We start from the raw sequence: 24,507 nt of genomic DNA, 5'->3' as shown, positions 1-24,507 counted from the left end.
CAAAGTCACACATAGGTATTCACATGCATGAGTAGTCACATAGGGAATTGCTCATTCACCGAGGGAGTGAAACAGTGCCACATGACCTATGGAAACACTCCTAACTCAGTTACACATCTTGAATACTGTATATGGAATATTTGGAGACAGCTGTTCATGATTAACCCAGATAGGTTTTAAAATATTTACATTCTTCCTTGTGGCCCTGATTCAGCAAGGTAGACAGGCGTATGTGTAACTAGGCAAATAAATAGCAGGGCATCGTAGGAAAGCACAGTGTGAGGAACAACTGAGATGTTTTACTTTTCCTATTAAGCCCCTTTCAATAGAGAGATGGAAATAAATTCGGTTGTAGAACAGGTATAAGTAAGGAGAGGACAGTGGCCTTGCATGCTGGAAATGGAGTGGTGTGACCTGTGCATGGATTGCTGCTAGTCTTTAAAGATGTGGAATGTCACACGAGTACAAAGCACATAGGATAATTTTGAAAGAAGTCCCAGTTTAATATATTTTTAATGTCAAAACCCTTTATTACAAGTGAGTTTTGCTTGTGGATTTTTCATGAGCAGGAAAAGAAGATACATTCATTGGATGATTTATGCATTTCAAATTATTTGCTCAGCTCACTGCAGAAAGAATTGATACACTGCAGATATCCATATTACATCTATTTCACCTTCCTGTAGCTTTGAGGATACGTGGCAAAACAGCTTTGCTCAATGCCATATTCATGTGTCCTATGGGAGAAAAACTATTTTTTGTTCTTTTTCTGCATCTATGTATTCATTAAACATACACACACACACACACACACAGAAGCACTGAAATATGAAGAGATCCCCATAAGCAAAGCAAGCTGAGTTGGAACATGTTTCTGAATTTGTTTGCAAAGCTGCGACAGTGAACAAGTCTCAAAAAAAATGATACAGTTAGGTGAGACTGCAAAGTTTAGGGAAAGTTCTTTGAACACATGTAAACATGAAGTGTATAGGCAAATGTTTAACTTGCTTTCTTTACTTCTACAAATTATATTATGAAATCAGATGTCTGTGACTTCTTAGGAATGTCAAATCAATGTATTCCTTCAAAACAGATAATTGCAGGGAACTGCTCTGCTTCTCAGCTTCTATAGTTTTGATTGTTCCACTTTCAAACTGATAATGATCAGTCGTTTCAGTTGTTTTAGCAGTTCATTTACATAATACAGGTAGTTTTGGAAACATCACCTGCAGCCCCAAATATAGTGTGTTAGACACTTCAGACTGAACAAAAAAGAAGCAAACACATTGAGTTTACACAACAAGAGGACAGAGACAAGCCTTGAGCTTTTATTTGCTGCCCTTTGATCACAGGGACCTACATTTTAATCCATTCTAGGCAGAATCATGGAAAATGTATTTGATCTGATAGCTGTATCAGCACTACTTTAATACACCTCTCTCTAAGATTCAGTATTGAAGCATCTAGATTTAAAATGTCCTTCTGGTGCCAAAAGAGATTGAATTTGACAGATTAGGATTTATGAGTACCGCTAACATGTAGCAGAGGTCATCTGATATGGTCACTCCTATATTGTTCCTATGAGAGAACGCATTGTAGCGGTTTGGAAGTAGCAATATGGAAGATATAGTGTATGTCTTGTTAACACACACATAATTAGGATCTTAATGAGAAGCTTTCTATTAACATCGTATTAGGGCTAGTGACCTAGAGTGATACAAAGTCAATGGACCCATTACATTGTGTGCCATACTGTACAAAGTCCCACTGAGAGCCACAGAATATTGAAGGGCCATCCATATGATGCCCTCAGGGTCTATTCTCCCTTCAATGCATATGTATAACTCTCATTAATGTTAATAGCTGTTACATCTGAATAGTTAGGGGAGAACAGACCCTCTGTTTAATATGAAAGTGTACTTGGAGGTGATTCCAGGGGAGCTTTGGGATCCAATACAATGTCAATGAAATTACTATCATCAATAGGTGAGCACCAAGTGAAATCAACAGGCGGCTGTGCACTGTCCACCGTGTGTGTCCAAAATGAATTGTGCTCCCCACCCCCCAAAAAAAGACCTATCGTATATTCTGAAATGGAAGCCACCTAAGCCAAACCTGTTATATTCTCTATTAATTCCTTTTTATTATGAGCTAGGCTCAGAAAATTATCCCCATTTTACAGATGAGAAACCAAAGAAAGGTTCATCTCGCCTAACTTTCATAGTCTAAATATCAGATTAATCTGCTTTTCTAGACTCTTCTTATGATTCACAGGAACCATAAGGTACCTAAAGAAGGTAATAGATTCTGGTTGTCTTGAAACAAGATGATTCATCCTTAGGGGTGCAAATTTCCCTCCTGAGACTGCACAGGAAGTGTAGACTTAGCTGACTTACATGAGATGTCTGCAACCACCTCAGGGTCACACAGTATGTATGTAGCTGTACAAAATCTTGAACCTTGGTTTTCAAGGGTCAACCCAACTACTCCAGACACCATTCTGCCTTTCTTTCTGGTCAATGACTATTAGCCCCTGGACATCTTCCTGTCTTTTACAATATAATGTTTATCTTACAATAATCTTCTGTGATATTCAGCAGGTTTTTGCTGGAGAGCAACTATTTTTTTGTGCAAGTGTAGCCATAGCTGAAGAGGCACTGCCTGGTACATGTAGGATAATGATCATTCTCTGTATGTATACTGTAAAGCAATGTTTTAGATTTATTAATTAAAGAGTATAACTCTAAAAGTTCTCAGCATTGGCCTAAGTCCTCCCACTGAAAACCCTGGAAAGACCCTCTGTAACTGCCAAGGAGCAGCAAAAACAGGCACTTCTGATAGCCAAAGGGAGCTGGGAACCAGCACAGGGCAGGCAGGGGCAGTGGCCTCACCAACATGCAGCGCAGTACCGCAGCACACAAACATGCTCTGACAGACATTGCTTCAGAGTGGAATATCCCAACTTAAATTTCCAGAAACTTCATGTTGTTACATTTGTCTTTGCATTTGCAATAAGATTGATCAAAGTCACTCTAAATTTTGAAAGGAAATATGGATCATATCTTCTACTGTGGCTAAAGGAGGAACCTGTGAAGGTGTGAATGGATATGCACCTAAAAAGCACTTTTAAATGGTCATGAGTGCAAGTCATTAGGTCCTGCATCTCTGAGGCTTTCTGCTGTAGCTCTCTCTTACTGACATCCAGGCTGGCAAGGAACCACCATGTGTTGTGTCATCAGACCACCTAGGAGCCATGGCTAGGACAAAATCAAGGTGGATTTGAATTAAGGAACGATGACAGAATGGGAAGGTACTCTATTGTCACACCTTCTCCTTACCTCACCAGCATATCTGGCTAGTATCACTTCATTTAAGTATCTTCCCATCCTCTAGGCAATGACTTATCTGTGATTACTCTATGACCATTTTATCTTTTATCAGACCACTCTCTGACTCACCCTACTCTGTTCTGTGCCTAGAAGCATGTTCCCAGGAAGCAGAGACCAGTCATCAGCTTCAGCACACCTAGGTTCAAAGAAACAGTTAACAACCCTGGGTGAGCTCCTCTGACTGCTGTGTATAGCCCCTGTGCATGACAGCAGCTATCAAGTGTGCTGCCATTGCTAGGCTGAACCTCTAGGCATTAAAATAGCCACTACAATCTCTAACATGGCTGTGCAGGCTACATTTTCATGCATTTACATGTATTTGTGAAAATGCAGTCTACTTATCTGACAGATAGCCATGACTGTGATAGAGAATTAAAACTCTAGAAAAAAAAAATTTCCACTGGAGTTAAAAAAAGAATCTGTGGTTGGGAGTTTTTTGGTGTTTCATGTAATCACAGTCCTAATATTTGTACTAAAAAATGCATGCAAGACTGAAATCCTTCTGAACAAAAACGAGGAGAAAAGGACTGACCGTGTGTTTATGTGTGTATAGGTATCTGCATACAGCCATACCTAAAATGGGCAGTGTGTGTTTATAGATACCTCCTTCCCTCTCTGTGTATGACTATACAGTTAGATATATACAGCCCGTGAGTGTATATACTACACTTAGTTAAAAAATAAAGACTTCTATTCATATCTGCCTTGATAAATGCATAAATGTACAGACAGTTTCTTGGCCACAACTACTGCATGCTTGACAGATATGGTCACCTCATACCAGACCTCACCTAGACCTGGGGCAAAGACAAATCCAGTTTGATTGATTGGGATATTGTGTATTCATTCATTAGTCCAGGCTTTGGCAGACAAGACCTGGCAGGTATCTTCTTGTAAGCAGACGGCTTTCCTGGTGTGGTCTTGGCTTTTCTGGCAGCTTTGCTGTGAAATTTTATACACTTATGTGGCAGGGATTAAGGCTATCAGGACTCCAAGATTTCTCATATATTAGACAGCATATGCAGACTGAACCCACTGTATTCCCCATCCTGAAGAAAATTGTGTGCTGCTGCTGTTGGGCTGTCCTATACAGAGTGAGCAGAGGGTCTATTTTTCAAAGTTTCTTTTATAAAGAAAGCACCTGGAATTAGTAGTGAATTTCGTGTAAGATTCTCTTCCAATTGACTACAGCACAGTCCCCAAAAACTGGGGGGGGAGGGGGGGGGGGGCTTAATATTCCCTCCAGCAAGAGGATTAAAATGAAAAGGACAACTAAAAGAGACAACCAGAAACCAACCCCAAGCTTTCATTGGTAATACATGGTTTATAAGTCAATTACATATTGACAGAACAGGTTTGAAGGCTTAGAGATAGCTTACCCTTAAAGTTGGTATTAGGGTATGTAATTACTTTGGCTACTGAAACAGATGAGAGGAAAACACTGCTTATACTGGCCATTTATTTATTTATTTATTTTCATTCATTATTTTTCCTAGATAATAAATGCACTGCTTCATAAACTTGCCAAGAAAAATGCAAAGTCAATCATACTGCAGAGAACATGATTTTTTCAAAGAGAGTAAGGTTCATCGATTAAAAAGGGCCAAAGACACTGAATTAAAATAAATGGTCTCCATTCTTATTTTCAGAAAACAAACAAACAAAAAACATTGTGTAGTATTTAGCTAGTAAAAATACATTCACATCCACTAACAGTCTTATTAAATACTTCCAGAGTTCAATAAAATTCCTTATTATAGATAAAAATCAGACCCAGATTTTTTTATAGGTAGAGATTCCTAATGTATGTAGTTCAAAAAGAAAAAAAAAAAAAGGAAAAAAAAGAAAAACAGTTATTAAAAACTGTTCATTTGTACTTTTAAAGCTTTCAGATGTATTAGGCTTTCAGAAGGAAAATAAAGAATGTAAATATTGCTGATCTGCTTCTTTTTTGTTTTTCAGTCAACATGTATTCTTTGTTTTTAATTAAATGAAGCTGACAGCATTACAGTCTCTTCACTCACACTCATCAAATGCCAGATCAGAACTAAGAACAGTTTTAGGCTCTGAACCTGGAAACGTTTAAATTCGTTGTGACTTTATGACTACTACTTGTCCCGTTGCCTTCACTGCATTGACTTTAAAACAACTTCTCATTGTGCAAGGAGTTAAACAGGTTTGTAAGTAATTACAAGCACAAAAAAATGAATACATTTATTGAGGTCAGTATGACATGACAGAGGAGGGATATCAATATTCTTTTGAAGGGACTCAGAGATGTATTATTATTAAATAATTAAAAATTACTAAATGATTCATGCTTTGTTTTGCTTTATTCATTCAATGTTTAACAGGTAGGATTTTCTGTTACTTGATTAAAGATAACTACATTTCCTGTGAGAGCATAGCCAAAATTATTGTGTAGTATTATCAAATAAAAGATTTGATAAAATAGACCCTTTGCAACTACTCACTGAACATACCTAATTTGTACCAGTGGAATCTTCATTCAGTTTCCTCAGGTCACTTGGATAAATAGTCTTTCAACTATTTAACAGCAATAGCTGTTCTATAACTACCCCCCATTTCAGTTTAGTAACTTTTGGTGTATGATTGATCACATACTATTCTTTTTTCTTCTTTTTTTTTTTTTTTTTTCCATCAGATGCCTAAATCTTTTACAGTTGGAAGATGATGTCTTCCCATTAGCTGTAACTGGTGCTGGATCTCACTTCTAGAAGAAACTTAATTGAGTATAATATAATTCATACACAAATGTGTTCACCGACAATTATGCCAGCTCCTGAGAATAGCACCCATCCCTGGCACTAAGTGTCTTTAAAAAGCTCTAAAATACTGTATTGTCTCACAAGTACAATATAATACCAACCCATACCAGAAATCTCACAAGAAGAATCTCCAGCTTCAAAACAACATGGAAATTGTTGAATTCAAGATTGTTATTAATTATGTCAATATTTATTTAGATAGCCAAGAAAAAATAGTGTAAATTTCTACCTCAGAGAATAGCAAATGAAAAAAAAAAAAGTGATTAGTTTTTATAACTATCTTTAAGAGAATCTACTTACACTTTCTAGTAGTGTTGAGGTGTGTGATATGTGCAGTCGACTACTGATACTTAATGGACACGTTTTCAGATATGGCTAGAACACCTATACATGTAGGTAACCAGACAAATGACAGACAAGACCATAAACAAATTCTGGTTGTATAGATTGGAATAGAGAAAAGTAAAGCATACCCTACTTTTCAGATACTTATTTGGTAGAAAAATGCTACATCCTCATTGTATTGGCTGAAGTGACTTTTTAGGAAAAGCTCAAAGAAAAATTATTTTACAAAACAGGTAAAAATACTCTCGTTTGCTTGTTTAATGATTTAAGTTTTTTTTTGTTGTTGTTTGTTTCCTTTTTCTTTTTTCTAAGATGACTAGCACAAAAGCCTTGTTTTTAATGCTGCATGAGCATATGTGTAGCAAGCATGGAAAATGCAATGTAAATAATCATGTAACAAGGATGTGTTCCCACAGTAAAATTGGACTCCCTGCTATATGTTTGTATTTAACTTGGTTCATTCTGGGCATATGTTTTTAAAAAAGCAGCAATTCCAGGGAATGGACGTTTGACAGGCAAAGCTGCTCTTAGAATTGGATACCCCTTGGAGTACTGAAATGAGAGAGCTTTGGTTAGTGAATGTCATTGCATTGCCAGTTCATCACCTATTATTATGTGAGCGACTTATCTAAGCAGGACTGCACTGTAAGACAGCCCCCATAGAGAAAAATAACATCCTGACATGAGCAGAATGCTTTATTGTGTACCCAATCTAAATAAACAAGTTGAAGAGAAATCAGAGATCTACTCTCCTTCGTCCTACTAACCACAGAATATATAATGGCAGTGATGATGACCTTTTCCTCTTCATTGCATTTCTAAAGAGCAGAGGTTTATGTTCAAGGCAGGATGAGAGCACAATGTAGATCTTTCACATTGGGGACACAGAAGAGGACCAGGCAGACCAGTAAGATGGGACAAAAAACTGCTATTTTTTCCTGTCTGCCAATGCTAGCCCATTCTGGAATCAGCAGAGCTGGCACAAGCACAGCCCTGCTTCCAACAGTGGCATGGCATCTGTGCCCTTGCACAGTCCCAGTGCATTATGTCTGTCACAAGCACCATGGCTGCAGGAGGCCCTGCTAATTTGGCTCTCCTCCTCCTTCCTTCCCTCTCTGCCCAGTTTCCAGTTATGTGGACTATGACTTAATGCCATAATTCACCCTAGATAATTAATCCTCAAAACACCTCTCTCTTAAATGCATTATTTGCCCTATATTGCAGATGGTGAAAATAAAATAGATTAAGTGGTTTGCCCATAGCTGCAGAAGAAATCTGTACTGGTTGGGATCAGACCCAATCAGATACACAGGACTGGCTCCAAACATGCAGGATACAGTTCACTCAAACAGTTCTGCAATTATGGATAATGTTTTAACTTCATTGTGATATCCACTTTTTGCTGTTTCTTATTCAACTATAATTTCCTTTAGTATTGGTTGGAAGGGGAAAACCAAAAACTTTATGTAAGAACATGGTATTATTGAACCCTGTGAAAAGGGTCTTAGAGCTTCACTACTCAGGAAAGATAGTAACTTCAAAGGTCAAAGGCTAATTCTGGACTGAGAACTAAAGCACAAATAGTTTTCATGACTTACCCAAGGGAGTCTGTGGCATTGCTGGAAACTGAACCCAGAATTTCTGAATCCCAGTCAAGTTCTATAACCACAAGATGACTCCAGGACTAGCTGTAACCTTCAACTGCCCCTGCCCAAGAATTCATCCAGGCGCCTCATAATCAACGAGAAGTAGTTTATTGCTCTTGATGAAGTACAGATAAATCTCTAAGTGGGTGAGTCAGTAGGAACCATGTAGTTTTTCTCCAATGAGACATAACCTGGCATACAGTGTATAATATTGCCTTCTCTTCCAGAGCAGTTTTCTTCCTTTTCCAGAGGTTTGTGAGTTTTTGAAGCTCCATCCAGTCGTGAAGGCATAAACAGGAAACAGGTTCCCATTGATTCAAGATAAAGATGAACCTTCTTTACAGAATGAGTATTTATTTATTTATTTATTTTTATTTTATTTTTTCCCGACACAGTTATTTTTCCAGAATTTAGAATACATAAAGATATTTTTAGGAAACTGCAGCATACGCCAAATACTTGCCTGAGTGCTTTATGACCTTATGGTGAGGCCTTGTTAAGGGGCAAAATGTTAGCAAAGAATAGTGCAGCATTCTGTTAGAGAAATATAATACATGGTTAAGTATTGTGTCACTAGAAAGCAAACCAACACATCCTTAATAAGAACAGTATTCCAGGGGGGAAGAAAAATACACACAAACATACAAAGAAGCTTAATAATTTTCCAGCAATGGATTTTACAGGAGTTCTTGGCCCCACAGAAGACTTATTAATCTATAATTTCTTTCCTGAAATAAACTAAGGTGATTCAACCCCAGTGGAGCCAGGTACTTCAGCAAATCCCTAACCTTAAATTCATAAGTAGTCCCACCAATTAAATATAATAATAAATTGAGTATGAGTAACAAACGGAATCAAGACCATGGAAAACAAACCAAAAAATAAGAGCAAGTGGCTACAAGGAAACACTGATCTTAATACACAGCTTTAAGGTTTGCTAAGAATTTTCATTAAGAGTCTTTTCCTTTCTTTCTGGGGAAAATAAAAAAAAAAAAAGGCAAAACAAAACGAAGTTGCCTTTGGGCTTGACAGGATTGAAACTAAATCAAATTCTTCCATGGACAAGGTGCAATAGGAATACACCAGGCTTTTTTTATCCTTGGATCTATTTTCTTGGGAAATAGCATTGGAGGAATAGGAACCTTTACTAAAAATTTATTGACAACATTTTATGGAGTCAAATTACTTTCACCTAAATTTTTATATGTACTAGCACTTCTGTGCATAAAGGACAGAATCTGCATAAGGCACCTCTTTGAATATATAAGGTATGGTCAAGCTCAATAGCAAGATGTGGTAGGCAGCAATTCTATAAATAAAGTGGTGTAGAATTGTGCAAGACAATACCCAGGCTTTACTTAGTGCTGTAGCTGAAATCCAAGTTATACAATAAGATCTATTTGCCATAAATTTCTTTCCATGTTTAGTATGGTGGGGAAAGTGACATAAATAATTCTGCTTCCACTAATCTTAAAAATTAATATGGGAAGCTTCATGGAAAAGCTATGGGAAGAAAGGGAGGAAGAAAGAAGAAGAATTAAATGTAATTGTTCTGCCATTCAGAAGCACTATTTCAGTAAGATACTTAAGCACTTGTTTAACTTTCACTGCATATGTGTTTCTATTAAATTCAATAATCCCTGCTGAATAAAAGAGCTTGTTTCCACAACTTCAATTGGTGATGCACTGTAAAAAAGAAGCATTGAAATTCAGGTTTGCCTGGCACACCAGGCTGTCATTAATCTCATATTGCAAGGCCACAAAGTCTTTAATTAATAGAAGACTGTATTACCAAAGTTAAGAATGAAAATCATAGCACTTTGTTTAACTTTCATGTTAACACGTGACCACTGCTACAGGAAATACTTAACTTGTGATCAGTTCACATGATAGTCACAGATTCAAGAGAGAAAACAAATATTTGATCAGATGAGTATGAAATATTCTTAACAAAACCTATTATCAATATTTTTAATAACACTAAGTTTTCATGAATAATCAATAAACATTGAATAATCAATAAACGTGGCAGGACAGATTCAGTACATACTCGTTCTATAAGATAGTGTACTTGAGTGGCTAGAAGCAATTGAATTTTCACCAGTGCTTTTCATAAGAAACATTAATGTCATATATTCAAGGCTACTTAACGACAGTGCTCTGGTATTTCCTCTGTTTAGTGTCGGTTCTATGTACATCCATATGGGGCTCATCAAAATCTACTGTGGAGTGACTGATCCACATTTTGGCTGGATACAAGAGCAACTGAACTTCTCCTGTGATGCTGTAAAATGAAATGAGTAATGTTACAGTCAAAAGTAATTTACAGTCTGTAGATTTAAGCCTTGTTTATATACATAGTTGCTGCAGTTTAATTAAACTGGTGCCAACCTCCATTTGGACATCCTTCTGTTTCAGTCGTTTTAGTTTAAGCCTGTTTTAAGTGACTTACAAATAATCCAAAATATGAGTGTCCACACAGAGCCTTCTGTACTATCTTAACAAAATGAATTTAAAGTCAGATTTTAATTGATACCAGTACAGCTCAACAAATTGCCAAGTCTCAGATACAGAAGGGACTATATGAGATGCTCCAAAGGATGAAGGCCCACCTGATATCTATTAGTGGGAAGTGCAATGCAATAATTTAGGAGCAAGTGCTAAAAGGAGTACAGATGGAAGACATTAAGTGAAACTAACAATAATTACAAAGACTAATAATGGGAAGAGAAAAACCCAACTGAGGTTGAACTAGACTTGTGGCCTTATGTATGTCTCCTGTATGATGGTCAGTTTGAGCCAAATCCCAGGTACCTACAAGTAGACATGTAGGAGTGTCCCCCCCAGATTTACCTCACTGCTTTCCACATTGATAAAACAAAATTTGGAAGACAAGGAATCTGTGGTAGAAGCAGCAGGCACTGGGATGAGATTTTGCTAGGCTCCCTGCTTTGTTATTCCTGCTTATAGCAGAAACAGCACCTGCTGGTAGGAGAAGACAAAGCCTTTACAGAGAAGAATCTCTTGTTTCTTGCTAACTTGCAGTTCCTCTGGGGCAGGGTGGAAGACAGATATTTACAGCAGGCAATAAAGAGTATGCATAAAGTCCATCTGGGGCAGGCCAAATATATTTTATTGAATCAAATTACTCTGGATTTCCCTGAGAACTCTGTAGTTCTGGCCTTGCTTACTATATCGGCACAAATTCTTCATCCTGATGGCAATAAGATTGTTCCATGTATGGCTGCACAAGAAGCTACTGAAGGGTTCCTACAGGCTATTACTTCATGTACACTCCTTCTCTTCACTCATGCCATCATTGCTAATTATAGGAGCAGGATGCCAGCAGATGATATCAGAATTTTCCAGAAATATAAGGACTGGTGCACTTTCTATTCCCACCTAATTCAACAGTGGTGGTTTGCACTTGCTGCCAGACAGCAAATATTCTAATTTCAATTGACTTGAGGGGAAGTTGTACAGGCTGAAAATGTAGGAGAAAAGGGCCAGTGAGACAAGGACTTAGATGGATTCTAGTGGGGCCTTTCAAAGACTGATCAAATCAGGAGATGATCTTTTTGAACCATTAAGAAAGAGAATCCAACCATCTGGGTTGTCCTGATAATTTATGATAAAGGATAAATCCTCTATATTACATCTATCCTGTGGGCATATACATTTTATTTTAAGTGGTAGCAATTAAGAAGTTGAATAGTTGTAATATTGGTACTTAAGATCATCATTTATGCACTATAGGGTTCTCAGCATACCTTGCTTCACAAAGGCTGTACAAAATGTGAAAGCATCGGAGACTGTATCAGGAAAGTATGTATACATATCCTTGTATACATGACATCCACATGTCATGTCATGTACATCCACATGATACACATGACATGACATCCACATTGACATAACAGATTAAATATCTTCATAAATTAAAAGATTTACTTAAGAAAAATTCTTAGATGCTTTCCTATGAAACACCCTATGAGCTGGAGCCTGGAACTCAATGTCAATATCACATATATATATATATATATATATATTTCTAAAGACACCAAAAACATCTCACAGGTTACTGCTGTATGGTAACTGAAAGGATTCATTGGCTAATTAGCTTTGAAAGTTGTTGGTTGGACAAGCATTTCTGTAGTGAGGATACCTAAAGAAAGTGGTTGATTAGCTTTACAAATTGACAATCGTGTTGAGATCTGTATGAAATTAGACCCTGACACAGTCTTCCTTGCCCTAACATAATTTATGTATTTGATGGCCTGAGCCACTAGGGAATAGATACTTAACACATATCCTGCTGGTGTCAGAAACAACGAAAAAAAATATTAACCCAGGCTTTGCAAGTATTTGATTTTCTTTCCCAAGCAACATAGAAAGAGGATAAAATCCTATCATTGTATTGACCTTAACAATAAATGTGTCAGCGTATTCATATATTGTTTGCATGTAATGAATAGCAGAGCATTCTGCTTTAAATAGATAAACAGGTAATGGTTAGGACCGTCTCCTATGGAAAGTTATATGTTACACAAACACAGTCATAAAACATGTTGCAGGCTTTATTTTAATCAAGACTAATGTTAGAACATATGCACTCCTTTGTCAAGACTGCTTCTTTCTGTCTGCAGGCAACTGCATTTTTACACTTGAAAGAAAAGGAGCAAAAAGGATTTTGAACTGAGGAAAGTTTGTTGCCTATATTATTCTTTCAGGCCTATTTGGTACATGCAATCCACTGTGCTGCAAATCTAAAAGTTATTGCATGTTAAGGTAGGACTGAATCAAAGCCCTGTTAATATATGCCAGTATACTGAACTCTCGAAAATTCTTAGTTCGAGATGCTTATGCCTGGATTCAAGTCCATTTCTAAAAACTGCTTATGTAATCTAAAAAAAGACACAGTTGTGACAGTCCAGACTTGAGAGAGGTCATTTTATTCCATTGGCACAGATGATCTATTTTGTGTATGGCTTAAATTCTGCTGTATGTGTATCCAATTTTCAAGGCGATGGTGCACATCTTGGCCACGTGGATTCCTGCTTAGATCCAAACCAGGATTCCTTAGTATTAAACTATTGTTCCTCTTTGGCCACAATGGCAGTGAAATTGCTGATTCCCTCCAAATCTGGCACCAGAGAAGTATAAGCCTAGAGGCAATACATAAAGAATGCAAGGTGAGATTTTTGGATATATATATATATATACATATATGTTTTTTCCACAGGAATATTGAATGGTGGGCGGAAATGATTTTACCTCAGAGGATTTGCATTCATGGTTCTGGGCTTGTCCTAAAACAACCAGAAACATCCAGGAAAAAATAGGTGGGCATGCTGTCAGTCAAGCTGACTCACCCTGGGCTGTTGTTTTCCATGCTTCCCTCTCTCAGTCTGTTTTACTGTCTCTTACATTTGCAACGCAAGATTTGGGGGCAGAGGTGGGGTTAGAGCATCTGCCGGCTCCATGTTTGCCCATTGCTTGTGACCAGGAAAGTGGGGTAAAGCATTATGTCTCCCAGGTGCTGCTGAAGTGTTATTTCTGTTGACACCAAGTCTGACAACTGTGATGTTATTTGCAGGTGATTAAAATATAGAAAGATCCAAAACCGTGTGGAGCTGAGTCATTTTCACTCCTCTTGATTTGAATGAGAATACTACAACTAACCAATGAAACTATCAGCCTGCAGGCTTCAAATGCACAAAAGGGAAAGTTTGTTTTCACACAGCACAATAATTAAATTGTGAAACTCATTGTCACATCAAGTAAAGCTGGCTAAAAGTAAAAAGGCAGTTAAGAACAGATTAGACAAATTTATGGATGATAGGACTGTTGGTGTCTAAGCTCAATGGGGCAGATGCAAAACCAGGCTCATGAAATTCCTTAGATTATGTCTGTGAGAAGCTGGGCAGGAATACCTGGGGCAGGATCCCTTTGTATAAACACTGTTCTTATTTTTTTCCCCATGTAACCTCTACTCACTGGTGCTGTAGACAGAACAGCAGTCTTAATGGAATATTCAAACTGTGGCCTGAATCAATATGGACACAGCACTCCAGACATGGCCTCACACTTGCTGAGTAGAAGGGAAGAATGCCCTCCCTCAACCCGCTGGCAATACTCTGCCTAATGCAGCCCAAAATACCATTAGCCTTCTTTGTAGCAAGGTCACATTGCTGGCTTATGTATCAAATGATATAGACAGCACATAGGAGAGCACATATCATCTTACATGTTCTGGTAGGCTCGCTCCTTCCATGCATGGAACCCCACCAGAAGTGGTGTTTTAGTGATCATGTAAACATGTATATGTAGTGTTGTGCAGTGCTAACTCGTCAGCTCAGCTACAGGATGTGTATGGAATGGTCAGGTGCAAAAATGCCTCCAATAGTGCCCAAGGGCATCATTTTAGGGATAAAATGAGCTGCTCTGTCTTTACATACTTTTAATTCTTGGCCTCTCTGAGAAGAGTGCCAGCAAGGCTGACGATTAATGCCAATTGTGGAGGACTTTTGAAGTTGGCCAGTAATTTAATTGCTGTCTAATAGGTGCAACTTGGAAGTCTGGGAAGTTTGTGGTCTCATAACTCTCCCTTTCGTCCCCATTCTAGCCCTGCCATTTCACTGGGTTGTTTCATCAAGGGAAGTAATTATAAAAGCTGATAGCAGTTTTCTCTAAATTGTTGGCAGGGAGCCAGCATTATGCTACAGAGGTGCGGTGCACTGCATCAAGTGGTTGCACTGAGTGACGCTCTGTAATGATGTGATGTGGCTATGTGATTAAATACTGGCTTCCTGCCGAATCATTCTCCCTGGGAAACAATTGTCACTGCACTTAGCATCTCTCCCCATTTTAGAGCAATGTGCCCTGCTTTCACCAGAAGAGAAAGGCTTTATTGCTAAGAGTGAAAACCTGATGTCTTTAACTGGTGCCTTCTTGAGATAAACTCTCCCTGAGGCCAAGGGCATGAAGGTTTGGTCTCAGAAAGGTTCATTTTCAGTGTGTTATCATTAAAAAATAGTGAAGAAAAGCCACATCAGGTAAAACAATTTTTGCTCTTTCCCAACTAGTCCTTCCATTCTTTTTCCTCTCCCACCCTTCATATCCCTTCCACACTCCTTCATCCAGAGCCTACTCCATACATTTTTTGAGGAAGGGAAAAAGTCCCTTTTTAAGATCTTCCTCTATATGTACAACATCTTAAAGGAACTATCCAAATTGGCTCCAAACAACTGCACAAAGTATGGAGAAAAGCTCACCCCTTGATGTAGGATAAAATTCCTTCTGGGCAAAGATGAGAGAATGCCAAAATAAAGCTAGTGGTCAGCTGCTTATATCAAACTCCCTTGGAAAGACTGCCAGAATGAGAGATCTTTATGTTTGTAAGTCCATATACACACATAACATAAATAAAAAGCTCTGGCAATTACCTAATTAATCCCCATTGACTTATTAACCTTAAGGGCCAAAACAGCTACTCTAGATCCCCAGAACTCGATGGAAACACATCTCCTGCCCTGAGCCAGAGCACCCACTGTCCTTGACAGACAGAGGTCTGAATCAGAGACAGAAAAGAGGGGGGTCATCTCTCTTATACAGCTAGCACCATCTAGTGACAGCTACTAAAAGGACCTCCAGCAGGCTGTAACATTAGGAACCACAGTATCCATAAGTGCCCATTTTTGGCAGTAAGAGAAATGCAAAAATTTACGGAAAAGAGAAAACTTTTTTTTTTTTCCTCCCTTTAATGTTCTACCTGTATCAAAATAAGTTCCATATGCACAGTTTTAGGCACACCTTCGGCAGTCATAATGTGATCAATGAAGCCTCCCCACAAGTGCACAGCTGCCGCATGCTTCCAATATTGGCAGGCACGTCAAAATTACAATGCACACTGCTCGCATATTGAGCACTGTAATCAGTCCTGGAGGCACAAATAGGTATGTTTAAGTGTACAGCACGAAGAGAAGATCTGAAACAGAACCAAATGAAAACTTCTAAAGCACAGATGCTATGGACAGGTCCATAAACATGCACAAAGCAGTACTCCATCAGTGGGACACAACTGTGTCCTTTTAGGATACTGTACTGATATCAGTTAAGTAGATTTATATGAATGCACATAATTTCTGAACATCAGTGATGACTATCTCTGTTATCAAGGGGAAATTATGAAGTGCGATGGCATGTAACAATCTACTCAGGGTCATATTACTAACTCTTGCCTTTGAAGATTATAGGTAAGTAGATATTAAGTTAATGTTTTTGTTGGCAAGTTCTTTGTTTTCTCCTTGAAATATTCTCCTGAATACTCTTTACTAAACCTGTCAGGATATTGATAAAGAGGAAGTTGTTCAAGCCCTGAAACTGGCAGTACTTTCCTAAGACTTCCTTCACAAACAAACACAACTTCTCTCAGTTAAACAGATACAACTCTTCTGAAATTGCTTGAAAAAATGTCCCTATAACATCTTAGAATTCTTTTCTTTCTGACATACTGCTTCAGAAGTTAAAAGACATAGCATCTCTACTCATTAAGAAAGCCTGGAACACCATAAAGTTTCCTTCCCAATTATGGCTAAATAAAAGGCATATATTTTATTACTGCAAGCTTTGTATTTACAATATCTGAAAGAAATCTTAATAAGCAGCAAATTATGAATTGCATACATGAAAAAAAATGAATAAAAATAAATGAAAAAAATAAATTGCATGAATTCATTTTCACTTGTTCTTACTCTACCACCTTTCAGAAAAATGTCATTGTCTACGACAAAATAAATCCAGTCAGACCAAAGAGATTGCCCACATCTTTAAAATGGGTCAGAGCCTTAGCTAAGGTTAGCTGGCATAATGTACCCCAGATGAGAATCTGACTTCAGGTTCCTTTATTTGAGAATAAAACATTCACTGTGAAGAGATCATCACCTTCTATCTGATATATATTTTTTCATGCAGGTGCTAAATAAATGATTATGTGATTTATCTCAAACTTACCATTTGAGATTGTTCTGTAGTTTTTATATTGAAAAAATGGAAAAAATGTGCTGAATATGTATCATCTGAATGGGAGTCTGCCCTAACATGGCTTAGGGCAGATATGCTTTGAACAGCCTCAGAAACTTTAAAATCATCTTACATCCCACAATCTGCTCATAGATTATGGCATGCAAGAGATCTTGTCCAAATCTCCCCAGCACACCTCATTTGAGACAGGTGATCACTCATTTCTAATGTAAACCTTCATGCACTTCATCTAAATTTTGCACACTTTATCTTATATGTGGAATGAGAAGTCGATCCAGAACAGGAACCTCAAAACAGAGACTGTCAAAATAACTATTTACACAATAATAACACAATCTGGAGTGCTCTATCTTTTCTGTCTTAAAAAGCCATTTGGAGAGACAGAGAGGACCTTCATTCTGTCAGCTTTGTCTTTGCAACCCCAAATTAGGGGTCTTATCAAATCAAGAACTATGATGCTGCTTGATATCAGCCCTTTGCAAGTACACACAGGGGTGACTCTGAAGGCAAAAAATGGGGACGTGAGCCTCTGGCTCTCTAGCTCTAATAGCCTCTCATGTCGTTGTTGTTCCCTGTCATGCATCTGCATCACTCCATGTAGTGTGCATGAGCAGGACTGTTGTTGTCTTTGAGTCAGAAAAATTACCCCCAGCTCCAAGCATTTAACCAGGTGTGTATGTAGAGGGGTTGGGGGGCAGAAAGAGAGAGAGAAATGGAGAGGGAGAGGGAAAAGGGAGAGAGAGAGAGAGAGAGAGAGAGAGAGAGAGAGAGAATGATATCCTACTTGACAGTGGACCAGTATAAATTCATTTGCTATTGATTTCTTTATCCAGAAGCTTGATCTTCCCTATTCATTTCTCATACGTAAATGGGAACCAGTATGCCTCTTCTGCATTAATTTAAAAAAAAAAAAATAAAGTATTAATCAAAATCAGATAAATGAGGCAAAAAGCTCAACCCTGCCCTTATGCCTAACTAATTATTTTGAACAGCTCTGGTCTGTTCACCTCTGTGCTGAGCTGGTAATGTATCCCTCTTTGGTTGATTCAAGATCTCTAGCAACACCTATGGGAGAGTCTTTAATTAATCCTCTGTTACTGTTGTAATTGCATTATCCTGAGGGAAAGGCTGACTAGCCAGGAATATTATTTTAAACATATACTGTAAACAACATATGTCCTCAGGAGAGTTCAGTTAATACAACTATTTTGACCCTTTCACTGCTGGGTGCTTAATGGTTTATTTTCATAACCACTAAAAAGAGTTTTTTCCTTTTCATGTGGGGGTTATTTAGACTTCATGCTTAAAAACTATGTAGAGCAATTACATAGCTACCCACCAAATAAATAATTGCTTACAAGCTGCTTACAGTATTTCTAGCTAGATGAAGAAGGCACTAACATTTTGCTCTGTTCCCGTCTACAGTCTCATTATGAAACACAGCCCTTTGTAAAAACAGATTTCGCTAACAGTGTCATAACCTTTGCCTCTGCTATACCTTCCATATATGCTGCAAAGCAGTATGATACAGCCCAGCAGGATCTTCTTGTTCTCTTCATTTCTCTTACACATTTGATGTAAAGGCAGGATTACACATCCTTTGGAGGGAGAGAGTGGGAGCCTGGAGTGCCACTCCCGGTCTCGCAGTTCTTACATGAATTTTGTCGATTGTAAAAAGTTAGCAAAATTTCATGTCTGGCTCTAAATATTTTGTTTTCTAAAAATACAAAGACTTTTTTATATTTTAAACTTTGTTTAACATTTTAAGTGAATTTTTCTTCAGTGTGCTTCTCCATGCTTCTTTCACAAACTTTCTGTTATCAAAAAAGAGATATGCAATGTCTAATGCTTGCATTTACTCATGGCAGAAAGGGGCAGACTGTTGCCCAGCATGCTGGGAGGCTATGTTCAAATCTGCGAAGTGTCAGAGAATGTCCTGTGGAAATTATTATGTAAGTGCAACATATTTTTAGCAACGACATAAAAATATAAATAAATAAAAAGAAGAAGAAGAAGAGGAAAGCAAAATAGGACTTTGGAGCTGTTTTCTGTTAGAATGCCTTGACCATTTGTTTAAACCTCTATTTTTTTACTTCCCTGATCCACAGATACCAGTAATGACAGGTGGAGTATAAAGAGATCAATGTGCTTGATTAAACACACGGGATTATGGAAGGTCAGTCTCTGGCACAAACTTTAAAGCCTTCACTTGTTTCAGACACTATCCAATAATGTCTCAAAAGCATGGGTGGATTTACCCTGTTTTCTGATTTCAAGGAATGATATGACAGACACAGCTGGTCACTGCTTGGTGAACATTTCCCCTCCTAAACATATAATTTTTCTAATTTGTGAGTCAACTCCTTTATAAACAACAGCTTTTTAGTACAGTCGTTGTGCCAGCTCTGTAAATATTTTTCTGCACTCTGAAATCTCGGCCTGTCCCAGGATCTGAAGAGCTTCTCAACATGCCTATTCAGATGCACGTTCAAGCAAACATCTCTTTTCTTCATTTTTTTCCCCGAAGTTTTTCAACAAACTTACCTAAAACTGCAGAATGAATATTGTTTGCAGGACAAACAGAATGAAATAAATCTTCTCACTGGCCCAGTTTGGGAAATTAAACATTGATTGGATTGCACCCTGAAAAGCATGAGGAAAACAGACAACTAGAGACAAACAAAACACAAGTGGCATAAACTCATTACCTAGAATGGGCGGATTAAAGGCTCTTAGGCTCAATAGGCCTAAGCTGAGCCCTTCCTCATGACTCTCCCTGAACAAGTATTATCAGACCAAGAAAAACAATGACAAAAAGTAAACAACTTTAATGACTTGTATAAAGCCAGAAAGACACATTATATCACGAGAAAGAAAAAAATAAGAAAAAAAGGTTTTGTAGTGAAATCATGTTTTCCACAGTGTGAGAAGAAGATCATGGCCACAGTTAAATCATACAGGATTAGACCATAATGTATGAAAAACCTTTTTACAAACAGAAATATTTTCTCTGGATTTAGTAGAAGGTTCAACTGTAATTAATTTATAAAAGGAAAAAGCAAGCAGTACATTTCTTAAACTAACAGTCCTGAGAATATAGTATGTGTATCTCTCTTCTGGAAAATTTATTAAGCATTAGGAGGGGGGAGGGAGAGGAGGAGAGAGAGTGAGACCAAATTGAATCTCTCTGTTCTTGCCAGTTTTTGCTGCTGTGGTGAATTATCACAAACTTCATAAATGTAAGTAAAATGGGACCCTTGAAGTCTCAGTCACTTTATTTCAACAGAATGTAACCATATTCCAATTTGCACTTGAATTAATGGGAGACTACATAGCTTTGAAAGTCTTAAAGTGCATGTCACACCTATTATAACACATTTTATTAATCAGTGACTTACATTAAGAAAGACCATCCTGTCCAGCTTTCTGCAACTCTTTCAGGAGAATAAAAAAAAAAAAAATAAAAAAGAATAAAAAATGAAAAAAAAAGCCACCTTATTTGTTCTTTGCATACAGTAGCGCAACAATATCACAACCTGGTTCTGTTAAACAGACACATTAGGAATGTGCTATGTTGAACATTCAGCTCCACTTAGATCAACTTCACTAGCAGTTAATGCTAGATATATATATATTTTTTTTAAGAACACTAAATGTTAGTTCTTTGATATCAAGGGCTTCTTCCTCTTTTTTTTTTTTTTTTCATAATCTATGTATCATCCTGCATGTCCAAGATCCATCAGAGCAAACATATCCTATCTCCTTTTGATGTTGTCAAATATTAGGATTGGCTTCTGACAATGTTGATATAGTGCTGTTAGTCAATATTCATAGGTGTAACACAAAATGTTCAAGAAAACCCTGATACATAATGGGAATGTTGGTGTGATACACAGTACGTGACAATAGAAAAAAAGAGATTTTCACATACAACTCAGAGCAATGCAGGCATCATCACTTTGGGTGCCCTGATGCTAGTATATTTTCATGAAGTAGAGAAACATAAGCAAGAATTTCCTCCTTTTATTTCCATTTGATTGCCTGGGAGAGTGGGACCATTATGCCTGTAATAGCAAAAGTATTAATATCTTCTATGAACATATATTATCCATATTCATTATGACGAATATAGATTAGAGGAACTATATATAGAAATCACTGTTTTGCCGGAGCGCAGTGGGAATATTGGATAAGATTTCCTTATCTACATAAGGAAAAGAGCAATATAAAGGGATTTGAATTGGCAACCAGGCCAACTCTGGGAATATTTATACACATGAGCTTTGTCTGATAATATTTATGTACATGAGGCAAAGCAGCCCACAACTCTTCACAAACTTTTGAGAGCCATTCAACACCACTTCCAAATGAAAAATAAATATCTGTCCCATTACCTAGACTCCTTTCATGCATTTCTCATTTTCTAAGACAAACCAGTATCATTTGCAAAACGAGACAATATTTTTTGATTATGTTTGCATACAACCGTTAGGTTAAATTCTACCATCTCAAGTACATGAGTGGCATGGACTCATAGGTGAGAACCTATAGGAATTAGAGCTGGAAAAGACTCAGCAGCATGGAATGTCCCAGTGCTATGAATTGGAGTGTTTTGTCCAATTCAAGTTTAACTTGAAGGAAGCAATCAGACTTCTGACTCCTCTATTGGGAGCCTTTTCAAAACGTTATTCAGTAGACCTTTCTACCGAAAAGGTTTCCTGATACTAACTCTAAACGTTCCTATTCTCAGCTTCATCTCTCCTCTTCCCACCCCTGACTAGTATCAATAAACAACATAACACACAAAGAACCTGACCTTCCAAAACTGTAATATATAGCACTTTCCACAATACAGTGTGCCAAACAAACAGGCTATAAAGACAGCAATAGATGTTTTTAATTTTGTTTATTATTCATTTGTTCATTCTATGAGGCCTCACATAATGTCTGTGGCTGACCTTGAATTAAATTAGATCCCCACTCTGCTTATATTTCCCTGATGCACCAAACAAACAGCAGAATGCAGAGCATGGCATTTCGGCATCTTCATTACTTCTTTGTACAACATAAACTGAACCATTTCTTCTTGCTTCTTGTGGAACATTGACAAGCTGTTGAAATTTCTTACATCAGACAAATGGACTTTATTATACAAGAGAGCGCTTCATAAGTGCAAACCTTTGGGGATGACAAAAACCCACTGAATTCTCCACTTTCCACCAAAGCTGCCAGCAATTTCCTGGTTTTGGCAGACTTACTAACAAAATTTTGTTAGTGAAGGCAGAAACTCTAAGCCTAAGTCCAGTTGCTGCCAGTCTGCCACACACAGAAAACAGATCTCAGCTTTCACATTTGATCATTGTTTGAAGGTGCATTTAAAAGCTTACATACGGGGGAGTTTCTTTCTATAGTCAGAACATTTAATCCTGCTGATATCCAACCCATTCTGAAAGAGACATAGGTTTATGGCAAGTCACTTCAAATTAAATTGATGTGTTATTTCATTTCTTAGGTACAAAATGAGGGTTTGATCCTAAAAGATGTCAATCATCCTCAAAACTGAGGACTCTGAACACACTGATGAAAATACTTAACACCTTCCAGGTTAGAGTCCTTAATGCTATTAAAAATGTTTTCACTTACCACACATACAGAAATCTGTATGCTTTCACTAGTCTTGGACTTTCCAGGAAAATATTCAGCAGAGATTTACAGTTATTTAAATGAATAAATTACCCTGTTCAACTGAAACTGCACAACTGATGTCAGTGAGTGAGGTTGGAGATGGAGATCATGGCAAAATCAAAGACAGAAAAGATCACCAAATGCTGCTTCCCATCCAGGGCCTTCACCTTTAGCATGCAGAGTGTCTTATGAATGGTTAGATACTTCTTCTGTGCTTATAGATATCAGTATATTATTTTACGAAGTGAGGCATGTCAGAAAAGATTAAGGGAACATTAATTTCCAAGAAGGAATATAAGAATTGTTGAGAGAAAAGCTCTTCTATTTGTTATCTAGAAAATCATTCAATAGGTGTGGGGCTCTGGTGGTGGTGGTGTTTTTTTTTTGTTGTTTTTGTTTTTTTCCCACCTGTGACATGCTACAGAATAGCCCCTGCCTTTATGAAAAAGATATCTATTGGTTTGCAAGAAAGTCGCATGTGTCTCCAGGAGGACTCTCTATAAGTACAAGCCAGAGAACATAGCTGCTAGTCCTAACCCTTCATTTTTATAGACAGCTCATTGTTTTTCTCTCTGAACTAGGTATGATGAATTTTGTTCATTAAACCAAGTTTAATTTTGTTTGCCAGCCTTTTTGGGGGCATGATACAAGGCATGTATCTGCACTCATAGTTGACACACTGCTAGTGATTGCACTTTGTGTATACACAAGCTGCAGTGTGAAGCAATTGTGCCACTAGCTGGGTTCAATCCCATTGCGATATCATAGGCTATGCAGTGCTTAAAAGATTGATAGTTGGAGACGCAAGAAGACAGAAAGCTCCAGAATTAAAAATAAATCCTGAGGCTTCTCTGGCAACCGGAAACTTGAGTGGAGCAGGCTAAAGAGACATACAGTGTCTGGAGAAGGAGAATGGCCTGGAATAAAAATGCAAGATAAATATTTATAATATCGTGGACAACCTAATGTAAGGGATTTGAGTTAGTGCCTTAACATATCTGCCAAGGTTAATTTTTCCTTCCTGAATTCAAATATCTGTTGCTGCCTAGTTATGCAGAGGGTTATGTAGCTCTCTAAAGGTGTATGCAACAAATAGTAGGAGATTGAGTATAGAAAGACAAGCATTTTAACTGAGCATCCCCAAAACTGTTTTCTTTTACTTTTTTTTTTTTTTAAGATGAAAGAAAAAGCAAAGTTCAATTTGTTTAACTCTTACTGAATAGGGTCCTTAATAACTCTTGTCAAATATTTGGAGGACATATCACAAAAGTTTAGTTCATATGGGCTCAGGATTTGAAGAATAATTTTTTACAGTCTTTCTAATACACTGGAATTTGTGCTAGATTCTCTCTATCCAACACTGTCAAATAAAACCAACCTTCCTTCTTTTTACCTACCCACAACACACACACACACACAAATAAAAATGGAAAATAAAGACCAGGATACACATAAAATCTCACGGTTTAGACTCTGTAAAATATTTCTATTTAAATGCAGATTTCTAGAAAAATATCCTAGAAAATTTACACCCATCACACAAATTGGTGGTACATGGAGAATTTTCAGCCAGTTCTTGTGTGAGACTTGTATTATGTTTTGATTTGAGAA

The 24,507-nt window shown here is 37.5% G+C and overlaps 1 protein-coding gene across 1 annotated transcript in view; it reads right to left on the bottom strand.

Annotated features, from left to right (window-relative positions):
• Positions 1-24,507, bottom strand: part of LOC310900832 (uncharacterized protein) — a 566,674-nt gene that overhangs the window by 62,641 nt on the left and 479,526 nt on the right. The window contains exons 25-26 of the mRNA XM_083839430.1: positions 19,756-19,854; positions 15,941-16,156 (exon numbers count right to left, since the gene is read on the bottom strand). The gene's annotated coding sequence lies outside the window, so the exon portion shown is untranslated. The remainder of the gene's footprint in view (positions 1-15,940; positions 16,157-19,755; positions 19,855-24,507) is intronic.

This window comes from Anser anser, assembly GCF_964211835.1.
Source record: "Anser anser genome assembly, chromosome: 5".
Taxonomy (NCBI): domain Eukaryota; kingdom Metazoa; phylum Chordata; class Aves; order Anseriformes; family Anatidae; genus Anser; species Anser anser.
The sequence above is the reverse complement of the archived record's forward strand: the minus strand, read 5'-3'. Positions and strand labels throughout refer to the sequence as shown.